At 65.8% G+C, this 17796-nt stretch overlaps 1 protein-coding gene across 1 annotated transcript in view; it reads right to left on the reverse strand.

Annotated features, from left to right (window-relative positions):
- ZFPM1 (zinc finger protein, FOG family member 1) overlaps nucleotides 1-17796 on the reverse strand; it is a 62815-nt gene that overhangs the window by 43378 nt on the left and 1641 nt on the right.

The following is a 17796-nucleotide window of genomic DNA, read 5'->3' on the forward strand; positions in this document are numbered from 1 at the left end:
GGATGCCTCCCCTCACCCCCGGCTCTCTGGGGACAGGGACCCTGAGCTCCGACGAACCAGAGGGCTGTGGCCGACTTCAGCCTGTAGCAAACCGAGTATTTTGGGAGATCTGGTTCACATACAGTGGAATTCCTCCTTTCAGGTGGAAACAAACCCGACTAGGATCCATGAGGACGTGGGTCTGATCCCTGGCCTGGCTCCGTGGGTTAAGGATCCGGCGTTGCCGTGAGCTGTGGTGCAGGTGGCAGACGCGGCTCAGACCTGGCGTGGCTGTGGCTGTGGCCTGGGCAGCAGCTGCAGCTCTGATGCGACTCCTAGCCTGGGAACCTCCGTGTGCTGAGGGTGTGGCCCTAAAAAAAATAAAGGAATCCGTCCTTTTCAGTGTCATTCAGCTTTTGGAGGCGTGTCCACTGAGAGATGGGCGGGACAGTCCTACATAACCCAAATAAAACCCAGGGGCCCTGTGGCCAGACTCGTGCGCGGAAGCTCTCCAGTGGCCCAACCCCTACCCTTCTGTCCCAAGCTGTCTGGGCTCAGGCGGGATCGCAGACGCTTTAGAGCCTCGGCTGCCTTTCCCGTCACCTCCCGACACCCCAACTGAGCCAGCGCCTGGCATTCAGCCCTGAGCTCGGGCCGCAGCCCCGCGAGGACTGCGCTGCCCGGGCCTTTGTGTCCTGCCCCCAGCCTCTTCTCCCTGAACCTGCCTTCTGCCTCCCGCATAGAAGGTGTGGCAGCTGGGCCTCGAGGGGAGGCCGGGGGTGGGGACAGCGGAGGGGGTGGGGATTGGCTGGCCCTGAGTCCCAGGCCCAGAAACAGGAGCCCTGCTGATGTCCCGTGTAGCTGCTGAGCCAGGACGACCACCCCCCACCAGGGCTGCAGGACCCCTGTGACAGCCCCTTCGCCCCAGGCCTCGCCTGTCCTCGTCCCTGGCCAGTCAGCTCCCGAGCTCCGCCTTGGGGCTGTGGAAAGCTTCTAGAGCCTCGCTTGCTGCCTGCGGGACGCGTCTGCACCGTCCCCCCCACTCCCCAGCACTTGGCCTGCTGACGGCCCCCTCACCAGAGCACCGTGCCAATTGCACACGGAGGCCCCCGGCTCCTGAACCCCCACCGAGGGCGCCGGCCCACCATTACCTCTGGCCCGTGGTCTTCCCAGGGCACAGTTACGCCCCCACCACGTTCTCGTCTGGGTCCCCGAGACAGTGATGCACCTGCGGCTCCAGAGCAGCACCTGGCGAGCGCGAGGCGCTCAGGGGATACTGGGGACCACGTGGCGGGGGCGAGAAACAGGACGGGCTCAGAGCCGGGTGTGGCTGGGGGGGCCTGACCCCACGAGAGGGGCAGAGCGGTGGGGTGGCCCGGGGAGTCTGGGGTCTGAGACTGCTTGTTGGTGGGGGTGTGACCAGGGACTGGGCCTGGGGGCCGTAGTGTGCCACCTCCCGCACTGGCTGAGCTACGCCAGCTGGCCCTGCCTGGGACCCCCGGGGTGGGTGAGTATGAGGGGCTCCAGGCTGGGAGGGGCGACAGGGGGAACTTAGGGTGCTGACATCCAGAGGGGCCTGCACCCGCATCCTGTCCCAGCTGCCACCATGTCCTCCTCTGGCCAGCCTATAACATGGGGGCTTCGCCCGAGGCCACACAGGGCAGGAGGGACCTCGGGCAGCACAGGGGCCCCGCTGAGACAGAAGTAATGCCAACCCCCACAATGATGATGACAACGACACAGCAGCCACCGTCGGCCGTGCTCTAGAGACTCGCCCACGCTCAGGACTTGTGACCCTGGCTGCGACTCCGACCTGCTGCTTCCCCGTCGTGCAGATGGGGACACTGAGGCACAGTGCAGTAAAGAAAGCGCCTGAGGCCTGGCAGGTGCCAGCTCCTCGCCTCCCTGAGCCCTGCCTCCCCCTGCAGGGGGCCGGCTCCGGGGGCACTTGCACTCACATCTGCGCAGCTCCCGGGGCCTCCTCTCCCCGCACGGAGCCCTCTCTCGACTCGGCTCTGCGACGCAGACAGACTGGGGCTCAGACAAGACCTCCCTCCCCCTTGGGCAGCTCCCTTCCCAGCCCTTCCAGGTCACTGGGTCCCCTCTGGCAGTTCCCTGAGGCCACATGGGGGTGGCCATCTGCCTCCCTGGCTGCAGTGGGGGTGAGCAGGACAGCAAAGCAGCTGACACCCAGGGCCCCCTCCCACAGGAGCTGTGCTTCCCTCTGGCTCAGACCCAGGACACACGTGCACAGCTCTGGACCCCTGGCGAAGCTCGCTGGGACCTCACCAGCGCCAGCCCGTGGGGAAAGCGCTCCCCTCTGCAGACGGGGAAGACGAGGCAGGGAGAAGCCACACTTGGAGCAGGACTTTGGGCCGCCTGCCCACAGCTGTTCAGGATAAGGCAGAACCGAACCCGTTCTGGGCTCCAGGGCATGTGGCTCTGAGCCCAGGGCACCTGCCACGGCCTTGGTTTACCTTTTGGCAAATGGGGAGCAGCTTATCAACCTGGGAGGGCTGCTGGGAGGTGGGTGGAAAAGGGTTTTGCTGGAGATAATTCCCGGGGCACCGACTCCCTCCCCCAGGCTCCTGAGCGCCTGCCACGTGCTGCGACGGCTGTGAGCAAACAGGTCCAAAGCCAAAGTGGGGTGAGCAGCCTGGGCTGGGGGTGGGCACACGCCTCGGAAACCACGCGGGGCTGGGACGGGTGCAGGATGGAGGATGGCGGGCGGGTGCGCGGGGGGTCACCGAGGGCTTCTCGGAGGAGGTGATATTGGGGCTGTGACACAGGGAAGAGTTGGGTGGGTTTGGGTGCTGTGGTGAGGGTGGAGCCCCAAGGCGGAGAGGCAGCGGGGCCCAGGCACCGGGGTGGCCGGCCGGGGGGGCTCATTCTCCGCGCCGTGGGAAGCTAAGGCCCCCGCGAGCCGCTGCCGTGGCCCGGCCTCCGCCTCCGGGCAGGCCCCCGTTCTTTGACACCTCCCTGGGCAGGCTCAGGATCCTCCCCTGCCTGGAGGCCGCCCCCTCTCTCTCTCTCGGGCCGGGGCCAGCAGGCTGGTCCCCCACCTTAGTCCCAGGGGGCAGGGGCCCAGGCGGGCGAGGCCGGGAGACAGGGGCGGCGGAGGAGGCGGGAAGAAAGAGCGGGGCCTGAGAAAGCCCGGCCGGCTGATAGCGGAGAGATTGGTTTCAGCCGGAGCCGCGGGCCTGCCAAGTCCACGTCCTATCGCGGCCTGCTCTTACTCAACATTCATCCCGCTGAACTCGGAAACTTTATCAACGCTGGAGGTTGGCGCCATCTCTGGGCCCGGCCACTCCCGGCCTCCGATGGGCCCGATAGCCGCTGATAGATTACCCGAGATCGCTTCCCTTCGGAGAGCCGATTCCGACCGCTGCCGGGGCGGGGGTGCCCACCGCGTGGCCGGGGTGGGGCGGGCCTGCGGTGAAGGCCCCGCGTGGGGCCCGGGAGGAGGCGGAGGGGCGCGGCCACGCGTGGGGCCAGGCTGGCGGCCAAGGCCACGCTGCCCGGATCGGGCGGCCAGGGCCACCACGCGGAGCAGTGAGCTCGGTGAGCACAAGGCGCCTGAGGCGACGGGGGCCGCGGGCCTGGGAGTGACTGTCCAGATGGGCCGATAAGGGCTGATAGATGGGCCGGGGCGCGCTAATGGAGCGTCCTGCGCGCCCACCCGTCAGATGGATGGAGGCGGACTGCTTCCGGGAAGGGGACGGGCTCCGTGGCGACAGGGCCTGCCATCTGATAGGTGGGGGCGGGCGACCCCGAGGGGCCGGGCCAGGCGCCGGCCCTCCGCAGCCGTCACCCCGGGGCTGTGGCCCTCGGGGCCGGGCCAGGTGCTGGGAGGGCAGGCCTGCCTGGGCTCGTCCACCGACCCAGCCCCCGAGCAGACGGCTCGGCTCCCACGCCAGGGCCCCCCGACCACGGGAAGTTCTGGTCCGCTCTGGGCTGCCGGCCTCATTCACGCCATGAGCTGCGGACCTGGGGGCAGCTGTCTCCTCCCCCAGGCATCTCTCTAGCACCCTGGGGATGGTGTGGAGGGAGGAGGAGGCAGCGTCCGGTGAGTGTGGCTGGGTCACGAGAAGGAGGTGTGCTCCCACTGCGCAGATGGGGACACTGAGGCCTCCAGGTGGCAGGGGCTTCCCAGAGCCGAGGGGAGCTGGTGGATGTGCAGGGCCTGAGCCCAGACCCCTGGCCCAGTCTGGGGCCCCGACCTACAGCACCCTGGAAGCTGGAGAGGGGCCCTGGGCTCAAATCCCCCTGGGAAGGCCCCTCACCACCCTGGGCCTGTTTCCTCAGCCGAAGGCTGAGAGTTAAAACATTGGCCTCAGGGGAGTTCCCATCGCGACTCAGCGGAAACAAATCTGACTAGGGACCATGAGGACACGGGTTCGATCCCGGGCCTTGCTCAGTGGGTTAAGGATCCGGCGTTGCTGTGAGCTGTGGTGTAGGTCACAGACATGGCTTGGATCCTGTGTTGCTGTGGCTGTGCTGTAGGCCAACAGCTGTAGCTCCAATTTGCCCCCTAGCCTGGGAACCTCCATCTGCCATGGGTGCAGCCCTAAAAAGCAAAAAAAAACAAAAACCGAAAAACCAAAACAACCCCCAAAACCAAAAAAACCATCGGCCTCAGACACAGACAGAAGTAGGAGGCAGGCTGTGGGGGTGAGGGCGCCGCAGTGGGGAGTCGGTGCTCAGTGGGGATGGTGGGGAGTTTCCGGAGATGGAAGGGGTGATGTTGGCACGACCTTGTGAACACACTGCCGCACCATGCTTGAAATGGGCAACGGGAGACTTAAGGCACGCACACACACACGCAGCGCCGTGGCGCACACAGCAGGCGCCCTAAGTGCCTGGTCCCTCCCTTAGGGATTCGGAGACGCGCCCTGGCGGGTGGGCAGGCCTCCACAGCCACGCGCCTCCCCCCACGCCGCCCTGCAGATAGGCCAGGGCTCCCTCTAGGCGCACTGGGGAGTGAGTCCAGGAGGGAGGTGAAAGCGGCCCACCGGTCCCGAGAACTGTCCCAGGTGACCCCCAGCGGCTGGTCGCAGCCTGGCCGTGCTGGTCTCCCACAGAGGGGCCGAGGCTTCCCTGGCCCCGCTCCACTCCTGCGGCCAGCGGCCCCCCCCCCACTTCACAAACACTGGTGAGCCCAGATCAAGCCCGGCCTGCACCAGGTCCACTCTCTCTCCCCTACTGACACGTCTCATTCCCGGTTAGGGCTTTTGCTGCTGCTGTTCCCTCTGCCAGGAACGCTCCTCCCCATATGTGGCCAGCCTCTGCTGCGTCTCCCGTCCATCCCTGCTCCCGGGCGGCTGGCCCCGGCCCTGCCTGCGCTGTAGGGCTGCTCTGCCCTTGACCCACGACAGCGCGCCGGGGAGGGGCTCTTCTCTTCCAGTTCCCTTTGTTCCTTGGCTTTGCTTGGCTCCCCGGGTGTAAAAGCCCAAGGCGGGGGGCAGACTTCGAAGCCAATCGAGGGGTATCAAGGGGGCACCTGCTGTATGCCTTGCACTGTCCTGGGGGAGACAGCTGCTCGGCTGAGGTCAGAGGGCAGCAGCCTTATTCTGGTCAGGTGGCCCCTCCCCATCTCCACCCCTGGATCTCGGCCCAAGCTCTCCCCCCATCCCTCTGCTATTTTCCACTCAGGCGTTTTTGACAGATGCCCACGCCTGTGGCTGGCTTTCAGGTCACAGAGCCCCGTGGGTGCCTCTGGCCGGGCTCTGGGCCCCATCCTGCCAACAAGACATCTCGGGGTGCAGAGCACCTTCGAACACGATGCGGAGCCCCCAAGGTTTCCCGAATGCTTCCTATAGACATGACCTCTTTTCATGTAAGTTTCTGAAAGTGGAAGCTCTGGAGGACCCCGAGTCTGCAGACTAGCCCACAGCCACAGGTAGAGCAGGATCCCAGCCGACCTCCTGTGCACCCTCCCTGCGGGGATGGGGAGGCAGGGGTGGCAAATGGCTTGGGGCTGCGCTGGTTAGGAGGGTGCCCCCAGCCTGGTGCCGCACAGAGCCTGGCAGACCATGTTCCAGAGAAAACCACAGCGGGGGAGGGCGGCGGGGAGGGGACAGCACGCACAGGGTCTGGAGGTGCCCCAGACACGCGGAGTGGGAGGGGAGCTGGGCGGCCTTGAGCCGTCCCGCCCGGCTCTTGAACTCGGTGTTCCCATCTGGGAGTCAGAGCTGGCCGCCCTGATCTTAGGAACACCCAAGTCCTGGGCCCCCAACTCAGGGTGTGAGGGTCGGGCTTTGAGGGTCAGCAGGAGGTTATCCAAAGGCCTGCCCACCCATTCCCCCCCCCACCCCGTGCCCAGGCTTAGGCACTGGGGCAAAGTCCTGGAAGGACAGCGGCCCCCAGGAGATAGGGCTCCCCGAGGAGGCCCGCCCCCCAAAGAGCTCAGCCAATCCCCAGGCCTCACCCCTTCTCATTTGCATACCTCATTTCCATTGGCTGCAAACCAGCAGGTTAGGACCTGGGTTTCCCCGCCGAGGGGTGGGGCCTGGGGGGCCAGGGTCTCCGGGGGCAGGTGGGGCCCACTGGGCTCTGAAGGCCCTGGGCTGGTTCTGGGGGAGACTGGCTCTGCGGGTCGGCTCTGCGGAGCCTGACCTCTCAGAGGCTGGGCTGGGCTCTGGGGTGGGGCGAGGCTCTGGGGGCAGGTTCTGGGGATGCTGGGCTGGGGTGACTAAGCCCCAAGCCTGGGCCACAAAGGGACCCCTGCTGGCTGGGGAGAACCCTGGTTACAGTGCAAGCTCTTCCTTCCCATTAATCCCTCCTCCCGCTATTATGAAGGACTCAGAGGGGGAAAGATACCGATGCAAGGTCACACAGCAGCACAGCTGGGACCTGGCCCCAGTCCAGGCCAGCTGGGACCCCGCCCCCAGGCTGGGTCCTGCCCTCCAGGGACGGCCTGTAGGGCCACTTCTTATTTTGAGCTGCCTCGTCTCAGGGAGCTCTTTTTCAGCTTTCTTTGCAAGAGGTGACGACACTGATGATGGTTTTAAGCGAACCTGGTCTCTCCTCACCATTTTTGCGGCTCTGAGTTGCAGGGCGGTGGGCTTGCGGGTGTGTGAGTGTGCGTGCGTGTGCACAGGCTTTGTTCCTGGCATTTTGGTGGTGAGATAAGAGGAAACAACAGAACCGCTGGGAGCGGCAGGCAGATAGATAACGGCGATAGGGCGGCCGCCACCAGGCCTATCTCTCTCTTTCTGGTTCCCCTTTCTCTTTCTGGTTTGGGGGGCAGGGTGGAACCCCTACCCCACTCCCAAGCCGGAGACCTGAGCCGTGGGGCCTCCCTCTCGCCACATCCAACACACCCAGTGCCCGGGCCCGGAGTTCCCAGCTGGAAGGGGCGGGGGACCCCAGGGTGCTTGTCCCCGCTCAGATGAAGAGCATCCCCGGCTGGGGAGCAGCCCCCACCCAGCACCCAGCCCTCTCCCATCAGCTCCACAAAAGGGCCCTGAGGGGGGCTGACTCCCGTTTCAGGGCGAGGGCAGGGAGGCCCAGAGAGGTGACCAGGTGGGGAGGGGGGCTGGGAGTTAAACCCGGGCCTCTGTGGCCTTGAGATTGGTGGTCTGCGGGGCAGGCACTGGGGTCCTTCCTTGAGAAGTCCTTTGAGCACCAGGAGGACAAGGCGGGGTGCGGACAGGGAGGCCTCAGGGGAGATGGCCAGAGGCGCCACGGCTCCCAGCGCAGGGCTGCCGGGCAGGTCTTGGCGTCTTCAGCCCCACTTCACAGAAGTGGGAACTGAGGCTCAGGACAGGGAGGTGCTGTGCCCCACAGCACTGGCAGGGGACCCGCCCCGCCTCGGCCTTCTCTCTGGCCCTGGTTAAAGCAGAGGGCGCAAGGACAGGACTCCCAGGGCTGTAGCGCCGTAGGAGAGCCGTTCCAGAACCACCCCTGCAGTGTGTGAGCGCACCGGGCCTGGGCCTCTGCAAGCCAGAGCCACGTGCCGAAAGTGCCAGGGACGAAGGCTGGCAGGATCTGAGGAGGGGGTACAGCACATGGCTGGGCACCTCGTCCCCATTTCTCTCCCGTGTCCTTCCTCGAGGGTGGGGGAGGCCAAAAGGGTAGTGGCGCCCCCTGCACAGGTGAGGAAACGAAGTCACCTGCCCGGGTCCCTGCCCAGGGGCTGACTCAAACCCTGGTCACCTCCCCCACATATGCACCCATGTGACTGGAAACAGCCGACTTCCTTGAGACACTGAAACAAAATACCACCCCAGAGCAGAAAGACACCGACTTTACCACCAGCGAAGCCTGTTTTCTGGGGACACATGAAATGACCCCCAGATGTAATAAGCAGAAGTCGAGTCATCCCAGCATCCACGGCTCAGTCAGGGCTGTGTGGTCCTGAGCAGCCAGGCATCCTCCCTGTGCCGGGGCAGCTTCCCCCCACGGGGGTGTGGGGTGTGGGGTGGGGGGGTGTGTACCCTGAGGGCAGGTGGAGGGCCATGCCTGCCAACACCCCCAGAACCTCCAGCTGGGCAGGACAGAGACCCAGACTTGGACCAGGCTTCTAAGCCAGGCCTCTAACCGCTGCCTCCTGTGCTGTCCTGTGCTGTGCTGTGCTGTGTGACCTCGGGTAGGTGACTCAACCTCTCTGAGACAAATACCATATGATTTCACTTATATCTGGAATCTAATACAGGGCACAAATGAACCTTTCCACAGAAAAGAAACTCCAAGTGCGTTTGGAGAACAGACCTGTGGTTGCCGAGGGGGAGGGACTGGGAATCTGGGTTAAGAGATGCAAACTCCTGCCTTTGGAGCGGACAAGTGATGAGACCCTGCTGGGCGGCGCTGGGAACGCTGCCTCGTCACTGGCGATGGAGCCTGACAATGTGAGAAACAGAACGTGTACGTGTGACTGGGTCACCTGGCCACACAGGAGAAAACTGACAGAACACTGTCAACCAGCTCTGATGGAAAACAATAAAAATCGTTATGAAAAAAGCCCACCTCCAGTGAGGTCAGAGGCGCCCCTCCCGGGGCTGCTGGGAGGGGCCTTCAGGGGAGCAGGAGGGAGCGCGGCCCAGGCCCGGCACACGGCAAGCGCTCAGGGCTAACGATGGCTCCCTGTGGATTCTTCCATCTGGGGAGCCCCAGGCCACCCAGAAATGTCACCGACTGCCCATTCGGGCTTCCTGTCTCCTGCCTCTGGGGTCGCCGAGCATCTCCTTTCTCAAGAGCGGCTGTCAAAAACCATGCACAAACGGGGGGCGGGGGGCCCGTGGTTCGCTGCCCCGGGCCTGCCGGGAGCCCCAGGCGGCCCCTCTGCAGGGCTTTCTGTTGAGGGAGGCAGGCCCGGCCTGGCCAAGGCCCCGGAGGGGGCGTCGAGGCCGCCAGGCCCGGCTTCCCTCCCAGGCGCCCGGCCCCTCGGCTGCGCACCTGTCCCTCACCGGGCGGATTAGCCCCGCGCGGCCCTGATGGCGCTAATCGCACCATCAGCGCGCATCTCGCATCTCGCGTCTCGGCGGCTGAAGGAGGTGGCTTCATCCAGACAGACGCGGCGATGGCACCTCCGTCCCATCTGGGCGCCAGCTGTCACTTGTGGCAGCCGGGCGGGCCTGCGAAGGCAGAGTGGCTGAGAACGGGGCGGGGGGACCACGTGGGGCTCTGCCTGGCCCCTCAACACTTACTGGGCGCCTACTGTATAACCAAGCCCCGTCTGCTCCAGGCGTCGGGAAGAGATCGGAGCCCCAAACAGGCCAAGTTCCCGCATCCGCTCCCCAAGCCGGGTCCACCTGACGGGTGAGGACACTGCGGCACAGAGATGCGCCCCCGGCGTTAGAGCCCGGGGGGCCAGACGCCCAGCCCACCCTCGGCCCCTCCAGCGGGTGCCCCGGCCGCTGCCTCCCCTCCCCAGCCCGGGCCCTGGACACTGTCTCTGTCCGGAGGCCTGGGAGGTGCCAGCTGGCCAGGCCGAGGTTCATGGCCGGCCCGGGGGAACAGGGGAGGCTGGGAGGGACGGCCCCCCCCGCCCCCTCCTCCCTACCTTCCTTTTCAAAAACATAATTTATCTGCGTATTATCGAGAAATCCAGACACTCTAATCAGTGAGCTATGAAGTCAGAATTTCCATTCTTATCTGCGGGAGGAGTGCAAGTGGAGGCGATGGGCGGGCGATCGCTGGTGCGAATGCTAATGGGCGGAGAGGCCGGGATGCGGCCCCGGAGCCGCCTATCTCCCCCATTATCAGGCCCGTATCTCGCCAACCATCTCGGCGCAGTAATGGGGCCAGTTCAACTTTCCGAGTTATCACGGGAGCTGAAACCTGCGCCCGCCAGAGGCCTGGACCAGGAGGCGGTTCGGGCGGACCAGGCTTCGGCCGCAGAGCCGGGAGGGCGAGGGGGACCGGGCCGGGGCACCCTGACATCAAGGCCACGGCAGGGAGTGTAGGGGGTCCCTCTGCTCGCTGAGAAATGTCAGAGCTGGGCGTGGGGACCAAGGCAGGCGGCCCCCTGGGGGTCCCAGTGGGGCCGAGGTGGTCCCGGGCCCAGGAAGTGGGGTGGGTGGGTGGTGTGGCAGCGGGGCGGGGGGCTGGGGTGTGAGCAGCCCGCTCTCCGGCTTTGTGACCTGCAGGGTCCCCATCACTCCTGCCAGAGCCATTTCCGGGTCCCCAGGCCCAGGAGCAGGAGCACAAACGGCAGGTGGGGATGGTCTGGCGGGCCCCGCAGGCCCCGACACGAGGCTCGGGCCCCCTCGGTGCCCCTGGAGCAGCTTTCCAGCTGCCCTCAGGGCCCCTGCACAGACACCCCGGGGGATGGGGTGTCCGGGCCCATAAACGGAAGGGTCCCCAAACCACTCACTCCCTGGGGAGCAGGGCAGCGGAGGTGTGGCGCTGGTGTCTCACTGAGGCCCCCCGCTGCCAGCCCTCCCTGGGAGCTGGGAATGCAGCGGGGCTCAGGACGGGCCCACTGTTGGTCACGAGGGCCTGTTCCTGCGGAGGTCCTCCGGCAGCTCTCCCCCCGCTGCCCACCACAGGAAGGAGCCGAGACCACTGGCCCTGCAGCCCCTGCCTCCTGCTCACTGGGTCTGGCTTGCAGGGCGGAGGACAGGGAAATAAAGGCAGGAGGCTGGGGCAGGTGCAGGTGGCCAGGGTGGACGGGGAAAGCTGGAGGGCTTGAGGTCAGACCCCAAGAGGAACTGGCAGGAGGCAGCGCCGGGAGACCGGGGAGCAGAGAGGCCCCCTCTGTCCTCTTCATCTTAACTCTGTCAAGTGACACAGGGGCTCTGGCCCAGGGCGGACCTCTGCCGCAGGTCTCAGCGGCTCCCTGTGACGTCAGCATCACTGTTCCAACTTGCGGGGGAACCGGGCCTCAGGAAGACCCACTGCCTCGCACCCAGCCCGGTGTCCCCAGGACATTCCCGTCCTGCAGAGGTGGGATGAGGCTCCGAAAGGCGAGGGAACACCCGTATACCCGCAGAGTCCTGGGCCAGCTGGCCTCACAGTGTGCGCCCACAGGGAAGCTCCTGCAGACACCTGCATTCACAGCCCCCTCATCCCCGGGAAGTAGTACGCCCACCAGTTCTGGGGGCTCAGGACACAGGCACCCAGCCTGGGAGCTGGCGCGCAGACCACCCCACCCATCCTGTCTCAGCGTTGTTCATGAGCTGTGTGGCCCTGGTGTGACCGCCCACCCTCTCTGAGCCTCCATTTGGGAGGGAGCAAAATGGTTCGAGAGCCCCAGCTGAGTGGGTGTCCAGATAATCATAGGGGCAGACACCGGCTGGCTGGTCTCTGTCCGCACTCCAGCCTTGGTCTGCAGACCAAGGAAACCAGGGGCCTGGGCCCGGCTGGAGCTGCGACCTTGCCTGGACTCGGGGAAACTGCACCCCAGCACCTCTCTCTCCTTTTTTTTTTTTGGTCTTTTTAGGGCCGCACCCATGGCATATGGAGGTTCCCAGGCTAGGGGGCATATCGGAGGTATAGCTGCTGGCCTACACCACAGCCACAGCAACACCAGATCCAAGCCAGTCTTCGACCTACACCACAGCTCATGGCAACGCTGGATCCTCAACCCACTGAGCAAGGCCAGGGATCGAACCCGCAACCTCATGGATGCTAGTTGGGTTCTTTGCTGCTGAGCCACAATGGGAAATGAGCCCCCATGGCGGCAGGCGGCCGGGAGGACAGGGGGCGGGGGCAGAAGGAGGCCCAGGGGTGGGGCCTGTCCCGGCTCTGGCCTCAGGTCAGCCACCCATCCCGCCCCAGCAGGCCTACTGCCTTCTCCCAATGAGAGGCTGGAGAGGGGACGTGGGAGGGGCCAGGTGGAGAGGGCCTGGAGGTGCCCAGGACTGGCACTGCCCAGAGAAACCTTGGCCCAATGCTGGGGCCCACAGGTCCTGCTCCTGTGTCACCAGGTCTCAGTTTTCTGGCCTGTAAAATGGTCAGGCAGTAGAATGATGCCATAACCGCAGTGAGACCCTTAGTCAGGAAAGGGACTGAGGGGCTTGGGCAGGCCAGCCAGGGGCAGCTCAGTCCAGCACCCCCTGCCCCCGCCGCCGCCTCAAAACCTGGGGAGGAAGGTGGGAGGCCTATGGGTAATGCAGCCAGCAGCTGCCAGGGCTGCCTCGTTCACGGCAGCCACGAGCCGGGACAGCACTTTCAGGGCCCAGGAGGAGCTGATCCTATTAAGTCACTACTTCAAAAGCAGAAAGTGAGGTGGGAGAGGCCACTGCCCGCAGGTCACAGCAAGGCCAGGACTCAAGGCCAAGTGGCCTCCTGGAGATGAGGGCTGGCCTGCAGCCGGGGGCCCTCAGAGGGCGGCCCAGGCCTGAACTGGGAGCCCCTGCTGCCTGCTGTGGGGCCGGGGCAGGGGTGGGGTCCCAGGGCCACAGAGGGAGAGGCTGTCTGTCCTCAGCCTGCTCAGTGGCCCCAGGGACAGCTGGGGTGGGTGGCAGCAACATGCCACTCAGCCACCAGCAACCTGACGTGGGCCTGCAGGTGTGCCCTGCGTGAGCACCGGACCAGCCTCACGCCAGGCGCCATGTCACACCCACACTACAGATGGGAAAACAGGGTACAGCCCGGAGGCCACTTGCCGTGGGGCAGGCCCGCGGTGCAGAGGGGGAGGGTTGGGGTGGGGTGGGGTGGGGCTGAGACCCGGCCTCCCAGAGCCAGACACCCCCCCACCACCCCGAACGCTCCCTGCTCCTGGGCGGGACTCAAGTCCCAGCCTCTGGCCACCTTCACACCTCGCGTGAAAAATGGATGTGCCCAGTGAACCAGCGGGCAAACGGAGGCAGAGAGGGACGGCACACTGATGCCTCCTGGGCCCTGCCAGGAACCACCAAAGTTTCTTCCTGGTGGGGACCCCCAGTCCTCCTGGCCCCAGCCCCAGGCTGAGAGGGCCCGCTGCTGGCCGGGGACTCTGGGCAGGCCCCCGCTCCTCATCAGTGAAGTGGGCACAGGGACACAGGGCCCCTGAGGTCCTCACAGTCAGCTGTCAGATCCAAAGCCCCCCACCTCTGGGCCGGCTTGGCCCAGACCCGCCCAGAGCTCCAGCAGGAAGGCGAGGAGGGGGCGCGGCAGAGGAGCTCCCCAGATGGCTCCCGGGGCAGCCCCTCCTCTGTGACGAGCGAACCTCAGCCCAGAGAGGGCAAGCAGCATGCCAAGGCGGCACAGCCAGGACACCTGCTGGGCAAAATCACAGCTGGAGGGCCGGCCGCGGGAGGGTGACGGGAAGCAGGTGGGTTGGGGGCCCACTTCCTGCGCAGGGTCCCTGCAGGTATTTTACTCTCTGGAGACCGTTTGGGAAAAGGGATGTGGCTGTGACAGGGAAGCTGGAAAGCACGGATCTGGCCTGACCGCTGGCCGCGAGGACGCCGCCGAGGAGGAGGCGGGAGGGACGGCGGCGGCCGGTGTCCTAGGTGGGATGTACGTGCTGTCCCTTCCCACGGCTGTGCTGGGGGCCACTGTGTCATCCTCCGGCTCTGCAGCTGGGACAGCTGAGGAGGAGGCACGAGGCTGGAAGGGCTGGGCGCTCAGGGGACGGAAAGAAGCCCGAGAGAAACCCCACGTCTCAGCTTGTGCCCAGGCGCGGTGGGGGCTCGGCCTGGCGGGAGCGCACCCTGTTGGTGGATGCGGATCCCTTCCCACAGGGCCCTCTGGTCCTGCCACAGCCAAAGCCACCAGGGGCCCGCTGGGGGCCGGGAGGCCCAGCGGCCGACTCTCCGTGTCCCCTCCACCCCTTCTGAAAGCCCTTTGTCCAGATGACCCCTGCCTGGGCGGGAGCAGCAGACGAGGCCCAGCGCCAACGTGTGACGGTGGCCTCAGTTTCCTCCTCTGTGAAATGGGGACGGGGCCACGGGGCAGGGCAAGGAAGATCGAAGGCTACGGCGGCCAGGCAGGCAGGAGCCCAGCAGGTGCCCAAGGAGGGCCTGGCCAGCCTGCGTGCGGCCCCGGCCCGGGTCTCTGGGGTTGGCGATACCAATCGGCGAGGCAACAGCTGCCTCCAGGAGGGGGCCTGTCGATGGCAGATAGGCCGGCCGGGAGTATTATTCACGAGCCCGTCAAGCCCAGGAACGTCTGGTTGGCATAGAAACAGGAGATAAGGGGCACAATTAATGGCATCGCATTCCCTCCTCTTTCTTCCCCAACTGACCCATTTAAATCCCTGGCGGTGCTGGTGCCACGCTGGGCTCCCGGTGACCTCTGGGGAGGGGCTGGCCAGGGGTGGGTGGGAGGGGCTCAGGCTGGAGGAAGCCACCGCCCCCCCCCCCCACCGGGGAACAGCTCAGAAAGGAGGCCACAGGAGACTTGGCGGCAGCAGGGCTGGGCAAAGCCCCGTGGGCGCCTCTGCTCCCGGAGGCCCATTTCACAGGTGTGGAGACTGAGGCCTGGAGGAGCCCAGAGGCCGACAGAGGCGAGGGGCTGTGGGAGAGCAGCCTGAGGTTCAGAGAGGCGGCCGGGGGCGGGGGGCCGGGGGCGGGGGGCAGGCTGCCTGCGTTCCAACTCCGGCAATTCCAATTCTTGGGTGAGAAACTTAACAGGACGTGTTTTCAGACAATACCGGGCCTGGCACAGAGCAGGCTGGGCGAGCATGAGCGACTCCTGATACGGTTCCTACTATCTAACGAGCCCGGGCTGCCTGCCCTGAGGCCCAGGAATGCAGGAAAACCAACAACGGCCTAGAGCCACGCCCACTGGCGCTCTGCTCAAGGCCACGTTCAGGGGCTGGGGGCCTGAGCCAGCCTCTCGGGCCGGGTCCTTGGCACACTGGAGCCTGGCCCCCAGGCGCCCAGGCCCGGAGCAGGGAAGCCCAGGCTGTGGAAGGCAGGGCGACCTGCCCAGGGGGCTGGCATTCTGGGCAGCAGGGCAGACAAAGCCCCTCTTTGCTCACTTCTCTCCCACCTCAGTGGGGTGGTGGTATCGCAAGGTGGCCCCTGGGAAGCAGGGGAGCCCCAGGGCCTCCCACAATTGAGAGGGGATGCCTGGCTCCGAGCAGGGACTCCCTCCCAAGTTCATAAAAACGCAGAGAGCACCTCACCCCTTCAGGCCCAACCCAGGCTCTGCCCGGAACAAGCCCTCGCCAGGAGGCACTGCCGGCCCCCAGGTGGGCGGCGGGCTGCCGGGGAGAGCAGGCAGGTGGCTTTAAAGCTCGGAGTGAATGAGTCATCCTGCGGCCACCAATAATTTGCTTAATCAAACTCTTGAAAATGTGTGAAAAACACCTCCATCTGAGATGCCGCAGCTGTCGGGCTGGCAGCTGTCGGGTTGGCACCCGTGGGCTTCTTCTTCCGGCACCCCCTGGCCTGGATGGCTTTGGCTTCCACTTGGCATCTGGCAGCCCTGGTCCTGGAGGGTGGGGTGCCCCCCAGCCCTCCAGTCTGACCTGGGGCTTGTTCCTGCCCCCACTGTTCAGAGCTGGAAACTGAGGCGCCCTCAAAGCTGGCCTCTTTCTGACCTCGCTGGAGGGCCCTCTTTCCAGGCGGGACCCCATCCGCATTCTCCCCCCATTTCCCACACTGGCTCCCCAGGGCAGCAGCCGTGCCCTAGTGCTTGCATACAGCAAGAGCTCAATAAAGACCGCCTGAGTGAATCAAGGCAGGCCTTCCCTTCTGATCTGGGGGACCTGCTCAAAAAGACCGGGCACAGGGGGATCCCCTCAAACTCCGCAGCGGCGTGGAAACCGCTTTCTTTTTTCAGGAAAACTCCAGGCGGGTTACACCTACCACTTGCCAAAACCCCCACCAACCCCCACTTGACTCGAGGGGGAAAACACCCTCTCTCCCTCTGGAGGTGGCACCCCGCCCGCTATCTCACAGCATCTAATAGGAATCAGGGGCGGGGTGTCCTCCCTCGGCTCCCCTCCCCCTCCTGCCCGGCGAAGTCAGTTCTCTTTCATTTTGACGGACTGTACCACCCGCGGGGGGAGGACCAACTTCTTGGCAATTAAGTGTGTTGGGATGAAACTCGCCCGACAGACCCAGGCACGCATGCCGCCCCCCGGCCCAGTCCGAGCCGCCGCCCCCCCCCCCACGGCCCAGCCGCGACGCCCCCGCGCTGTTGTTGCCTCGAACCCGGCTGGGCCTGGTGGCCACAGATAAGGCCCCTTATCGCTCTAGGAGATCGCCATCCGGCCGACCGGCCCGGCGCTTATCTGAGCTCACATCGACCCGGGCGGGAGGAAACCTCGGCGGGCCGGGGGCGCGGGGGTCCCGCGCTGCGCTCCGCCCCGCGCTCCCCGCCAGCGCGGCGGGGCCTATCGTGGCAGCCATCTGGCCGTCCAAGGCCGCGCTCCCGCCTCGCCCTCCCCCGCTCCCGTGTTTGAAGTTAATAAATGGGAGCGCCTATCGCCGCCGCCATCGGTTGTGCGCCTTATCAGCGCGGCACATCTATCTCCGAGCGGAACAAAAGGCGCACGGAGGCTCGGGCAGCTGCGCCCCGGCTTTGGTGGGGGCGCGGGGGGCGGCGGCCCCAAGGCTCGGCCCCCTCCCCTCCACGCCCGCGGCCTGGTCGCAGGTGAGGCCAGCGCGGCGGGCACACAGCTGCGAGGGCCCTCCGCACAGCCGCGGGCAGAGGGCGGGCGCGCGGGCGCCGCCGCTTGGTGACAATCAGCGCTCGCATCTTAACGCGCCAAGATCTGCCAGGAGGAGGAGGCGCCCGAGGCCGCGGGCCGAAGGGAGGGCGCCCCAGCCCCGCCTCCCAGGGCCGGCCCCCTCCCCAGCCCGGTTCCCCGGCGCGCTGAAAGTGGGCAGCGGGGGCTCGCCCCTGCGCCCGCTTTGGTCCCTGTCCCAAACGCGCGCGGCTCGGTGGACCGGGCTGAGCCCGGGCGCTCGCCCTGCTCTGGGCCTTATCGGTGCTGGCGATCGGTTCCCAACCTGCGATCTCTCTGCCCGCGCTATCTGCATTTCTCATCACGCTGAAACACATACACACACGCACACAGGAGAACAGACCCAACAGACGCACACAGGGGAGGAGGGGAAAAAGAAACCAGAGAACCAGCGCAGATCGGGACCTGTGGGTGGTTTTAATACTTGAGTTGACTTGATAGAAGGCGACTTTCGGAAAACAGGTCCCACTTGCACATCGAGGAGTCGGGTTACGGGAACCGGATTGATGCCTGCCTCCCCCTCTCTGGGACCTGGGAGTAGACACTCCCCCAGGAGCACTGCGCATGGGGTCCTGGCGGCAGTGGTCATGTGGACACGAAAGGCAGTGCCGGGGAGTGTGGGGCTGGCCGGTGGTCTGGCCTCCCTCTTTGCCTTCCCAGCAGTCCCCAGGACCTGCCCCTCTAGTCTGGGACATGTGCCCCCCCGCCCCCTCCCCACCAAAGCAAGTCCCCCGCCCTGGCTTTGGCTG

The sequence above is a fragment of the Sus scrofa genome, chromosome 6 (genome assembly GCF_000003025.6).
Source record: "Sus scrofa isolate TJ Tabasco breed Duroc chromosome 6, Sscrofa11.1, whole genome shotgun sequence".
Classification (NCBI taxonomy): Eukaryota; Metazoa; Chordata; class Mammalia; order Artiodactyla; family Suidae; genus Sus; species Sus scrofa.